The sequence below is a fragment of the Lactuca serriola genome, chromosome 7 (genome assembly GCF_051521515.1).
Source record: "Lactuca serriola cultivar US96UC23 chromosome 7, Lser_US96UC23_V15, whole genome shotgun sequence".
NCBI classification, from domain to species: Eukaryota; Viridiplantae; Streptophyta; class Magnoliopsida; order Asterales; family Asteraceae; genus Lactuca; species Lactuca serriola.
In genome coordinates this window covers 2045637-2051696 of record NC_136414.1, presented here as the reverse complement: position 1 = coordinate 2051696, position 6060 = coordinate 2045637, and the positions used below count along the sequence as shown (strand labels likewise).

At 32.2% G+C, this 6060-nt stretch overlaps 1 long non-coding RNA gene across 1 annotated transcript; it reads right to left on the bottom strand.

The window, feature by feature from the left end:
- Nucleotides 1-2471: 2471 nt before the first annotated feature.
- LOC145063236 (uncharacterized) lies at nt 2472-3702 on the bottom strand. Its single transcript, XR_013687885.1, has 2 exons — nt 3038-3702; nt 2472-2848 (listed from the first exon to the last, which is right to left on the bottom strand). It is a non-coding gene; the product is annotated as an uncharacterized LOC145063236 (long non-coding RNA).
- Between the last annotated feature and the right edge of the window lie 2358 nt (nt 3703-6060).

Sequence of the window (6060 nt, the reverse complement as noted above, 5' to 3'; positions counted from 1 at the left end):
GAACCACTCAGATTGCACCATTTGTGCTCTTGAGGTTGACTTTGGGCTTAACGTTGGCCGTTAGAAGTAAGAAAACATTAGATCTAACGTTTACTCTCAAGCCGACGTTTACTCTCAAGCAACGACAATGTATGAGATGAAGTTCATCAAACAGCAACCGGTGAGCAATCAGCAACAACTCTGATTTACCAAGAAAAAAACATCAACAAGAAACACAATCGGAACGTAGGTCGAGTAACAAACCCGATGAGCAAAAGAAAACCCTAACTCGAAGGAAGAAGAAAACCCTAACTCGAATTAGACATAATTGGATGAACAAAAAACGACGCAGGACTTAAACATGCTCTGATACCAAGTTCAAAAACTCAAACTAATCACAACATCAACAAATCTCTTAATAATGGAAATCAAGATCTAGTTGGTTCTCATATACTTACAAAATAAAATCTCACTACAAAAATCTCTTACTCAAACGAAATACAAAAAACAAAAGATCAAGACACCTTACAACTCTAAGAACAACACAAGATTTCCAGACGAAAAACCTAAAGTTTGGTGAGAGAAACGAGAGGAAAAACGAGAGCAAATTCAAGAGTGTGGTATGTGTTATGAGGCACACAGCTTCCATTCAACATTATATACACCTAGGGGTGTTCGTTTGGATGGATCGGTTCGATCCGATCCAATTAAGTAAATCCAAATTGATTTCGGTTTTCAAAATATGGATCCGAATAATCCAAACTAAATTCAAATCCGATCCAATTACAATTCGGTTGGATCGGTTTTTATAATTCGGTTTTCAAAAACTAAAAAATTTAAAATGACATATAATTATAATATTATCCAATTTTTATAGAAGAAGCAAAAAAAATATTTAATTGTGATTTAAAATTTATAAACTACTAAGAATGTATATTATAGTTTAATATTTAATAGATAAAGAACTTTTAAGAGAAAATGCATATTAATGTTTTTTATTAGATAAAAGTTTTTGAACTTATTTGAAAAAATAAATTATAAAATTAATAAATAGTTATAGTTATATTAAAAATAAATATATAATAAATTGTTATTCGGTTTTTTTGGATTATTCGGTTCATATTTTATAAACCAAAACCAATCCGAAATCCAAAATAGTAATTCGGTTTTGTTGAAAACCAATCAAAAAATCTGAATATCCGAACCAAATAATCCAATCCAATTTGTCTAATTGGACAATTTGGTTTTATCTAAATAATGAACAGTTTTATACACCGGGTACAACATTCACATCAAGTACGGCTTAACCCTTAACCACACCCGGATTAAGGTCCACGTGTTTATGTAGTTTCAGAAATAGTGAGCCGCACCCTGTTGTAGAAAACAAACATAACACAAAACAAACCTAGACTAGAACGACTCATAAATATAGTTTAATAAATTACATTTCATACCCTAAAATAAAAAAAACTTACAATGTGAATCTTGCACAAAATTCTTTAATATTTTAACAGTAAATAAAGAGGTGGATGAATAATTATGGGTAGTAAAATATAAAGGAATGGTATTAAAATTATCCATGCAAATTGCAATGCGGGTACAATGTGTGTGGTTGGTTGGTTCGAATTCCAGGTCTAATCAACAAACTGCAGGCAGGGGCAGGGCAGGGTTTTGAAAGTTCATTATTAAAGTTTGAAGGACCGGACCTCTGATCATGCATTCAGGCTGACACTAACTGAAAAGTTCATTATTATTATTATTATTATTATTATTATTATTATTATTATTATTATTATTATATTTTTTATACAAAACAAGAAACAGAAAAGAGTATAACTGAATCATGAATTTCATGTTCTAGTTTCTCACCAGCTTGTTATTAGTAATAGATGTATGATTGTATCAACTTCACAATTAGTAGTAATAAAAGACTAATAATAGGCAGGTCGGCAGGACTGAGTTGGGGTGGGGTCTATATATAAATGGCAACAAGCAACCTAAGTAATTAAGTTGCAGGCTTTCATACATCCTTGCTATGCTATATGCAATATGCAATATGCAATATGCAATATGCATTGCATGTTTTGTTTTCAACCTCAACTACACTTCTTACATAACTTACATTACTGGTCCAGTTCTGTTCTGGTCAACCCCATCGCCATTAGTTGACCAACTCCAAACTACCTAATTAATACATGATGCTAATTAGTTGCATACACGATTGTATCAGAAACTTACAACTCTCTAGGATTTATTCTCGGGGTATAAAACTACTGTAATTACTTCTCTAATATAACCATTCCATACCACAAAGGTACTCTACCATTACCATCCATGGAAGTGGAACTCTCAAAAAAAATAATAAAATCATAAATCATTCACCAACTTAATGAATATGCCCAACAGACAACACTCTACTGTACATACACAAAAACAGCATATATAAAACTTTTCATAATCATTATATCATCTAAACTATCAACTCAACTTCATATGCATACTTCCTTCAACCATATATCCCTCAAAAATCATAATAATTCTCACACAAATTTCTCCACTTACTTACAATCCTAAATCAAAAAATATACACCAGAACACAACACAAACAACAAATATTCAATACACCTATGCGCTTAGATTCACACACACACAAAAAAAAACATCCATATGAGGGTGTGTGTTGAACAAAGTCATCTGCAAACGGGTAGGTGCACAATTTGAAGGAAAACTCTTATACTTGATAAAATCCCCAAAACCAAAAATATACATATATACCATTGCTAATCTCACAAACACTGGATTTCATAAACAAAGACTTTGTCATTCTCCTTCTAAGAGCTCCAATTCAAACACACACACACATGAGAATCTGTAATAGAAGAGAAGAAAATTTTAAGGGAATTACTTCTTTAGAAAGTCTTAGGTGTTTGGATTAGCTTATTAGCTTATTTGTGGTGGGAATAAGCAATAAGGATTTTAGCTTATTTAGTTTATTCCTAACACAATAACTAATAAGCTAAGCTGATTTTTAAGGATTTTATCCAAACACATAACTTACATAACTTATGGTGGGAATAAGCAATAACCTCCCTCTTTTTTTTCCTATCCGAACAGCCCTTGATGAACAATTAATAAAAAGTAACCTGTTAGCACAGGTTAAAATAGAGATCCTAACAAAACAAAATATTAGCAAGACTGTATAGAAATACAATGAAATTAAACCTAATTAAAGTTGTTACCCAAGCAAACCAAAGTTAGATACACGAGCATCCGACTTTAAAACCACAATTACACAGGAGGAACCTTAGTGGGTTCACGGTGAGACTCATCAACGAAGATGACAGGTTTTGTGAGCATGAGCGGACGATCTTTTGCCTCTTCTTCATCGTCTCCTTCGTCAAAATCGTCATGAGAGGTGCTGAGATTGATGCATGAACAGCGTTCGAGTGAGGTGAAAAACGCCGACGCAACGCTATTTCCAACCCAATTAGCCATCCGATCAATCTTGTCACAAGATATCATCCCACATGCGTTATGCTCCATCACGACCTGATTTGATTCCATTGATTGGATTTTTAGATTCAATTCAGAAGTTTGGATTTGGGTAGGCGAGGTGGAGGTGGAGGTGGAGAAGCGTATTTGTATTCGTACGAAGTATTGGGGGATGCCTTGGTGTTTGAGTAAAGATTCTACAATTATGAGTTTTATTCTTTGGTGTGTTTTGAATTTATTAAAGTTACAGTAAGGTCTAGTGTAACGTGATAAACGTTTTTTAAGTTTTTAAGAAATTATGAGTTTTATTTTTTAGTGTGTTTTGAATTTATTAAAGCCTAATGTTTTGTTTAATTTTTACAGTTATGCTTTTTAAATAAGTTTTCCGGTCACCTACCGGTTATATGGACAATGACAGATGATACGCTACTATTATTGAAAGCTTATGGATAACTATAATTCAATACCTTAAAGCTAATAAAATGTCCAGACTTCAAAAACCGTTGGTGATCCTTGCCCACTTCCTCCCGTTCATCTCTTCTATTGTCGGTCTAGTCTACCACTTTTTCTTTACACGGCCCGTCACCACCTCTAACCTCCTAGTTCACCACCTTTTCTCTATCGTCCGTCTAGTCCACCACTTTTTCTTTACTCAGCTAGTCACCACCTCTCGTTCTTCTCTTCTACCATCGGTCTAGTCCACCACATTTTCTCTATTCGGCCAATCACCACTGCGGTCTAGTCTACCACTTTTTTCTCTACTCAGCCAGTCACCATCCAAACCCTAAACCGTAAACCCCTTTCTGTAACGGAGAACCTATTATCAGAAAAGAAATTCATAATTAGGGTGATTTCAACCTCAGTCCTCACCATCGTCAGCACCCACCTCTTACCCACCATCTCTCACACACTTTTTCTTTCTCCCGATGTTGGTAACCTCGTTAATCTATATGTTTTATATATTTTTAATAGTTGTTTAATTATTATTTATTTATTTTAAATTATATTTCTATTTTATCAAATCCAAATGCCCCGCAATTAATGATAATAATTGGTTTGTTAATGGATATAAGACAATGTAAAGTTGTATTGTAAAATATATTTTTTAAGTTGGAAAAAACTTATAAATCACTATAACAAAACCTTAAAAGGTTTAAATAAATAAATATAATAAATAAATAAATAAAAACTAAATTTAAAACGAATTCATAAAAAAAAAAAAAATTAAATGCAGACTAAATTTGTAACAAAATTTAAAATCTAAGACAAAAATATAAATTTTGAAAGAGGTGTTAACCTCTTTAAGCTTAACCAGATCTAGCAGGTAACCATACAAAAATATGAATTTATTACTATTTTAAAACATAAAATCGCTAATTTGTCAACTTTAAGATGTTTTGAAAAGTCAGTTTCCAAGTATAGACAAAGTTTAAAATCCCACAAATAAATTTAAAGTACATCCAAAAAAATCATTTTCAAGTTACAAAGAAATTTGGTATATATATTTATATTAATATGTAGTTTACAATAATAATCAAAATAATCAAAATGATTGTATACCACAAAACTATACAAGGATTCGAGTCGGACATTGTTATCCACCTCTTTATTCCTTATTGAGTTTAGTTGGTCTTGAAATGCACAGCAACAAGTATCGACTAAGCTATGTAAGATTAGTGAGCAACTTAACCACCATACACATATAATATCGTCATAAAAAAACAATATTTATCAACAATAAATAATCATAAAGATTAAATCAACATAAATACACATATAATCACATAAGCCTATCACAATCCGCTCGGAACCAAATTACTTTCCAAGACATTTCAAGTTCCATCAATCTTTTCATTTCCATGCATTCAACATGGTTTTTAGCAACCAAGGCGTTCCATGGTTATCCAACAAATAGAAATTATGGTTCTTAGCCATTGATGCTTACCAAGTCTACCAAAGATTTTCAGTCACGGTTCTCAAGCCACCGAGGCTTACCCAGACCCTAATAAAGGTTTCTAGCCATGGTTCTCAGTCACCCAAGGCTTACCACGATCCATAGTTTCGGTCTAATCCATATGTTTCACAAAAATTCAACAAGAATACATAATTTAACTATCAAATTTCAATTATGGAACACGGTTACTCATCTTATTGCCCTTAGTCGATGCTTTTATGGTTCCAACATTCCTTCTTGATTTTCCACATCTAAGGAATACCCTTAACATACATGGTATTAACACACATTCCATGTATTAGGCATTTAAAGCTACATTTTTCTTACAAACCATCTACTTAAGCCACATACACACTTTTATGCCTTATATAACTTTGTTACGATTATAGTTAATTAAATATTTAGTCCATGAAATATCATTTATTAACCATCTCCAGTTAGGTTTTTAATAAAATAATGGTTTACAGTAACATTGTATTCATTTCATGTCATTTTTCAATTCTTACAAAGTTGGTTACCAAAGTTAATTAAGGGGTTTAAGTGTAAAGATCTAAAAGTTAGATCTTTAGGATAATTATCAAACTTATGGATAATTACTTAGTGACCAAGTAATTATTACATAATGGTTCCTAAAC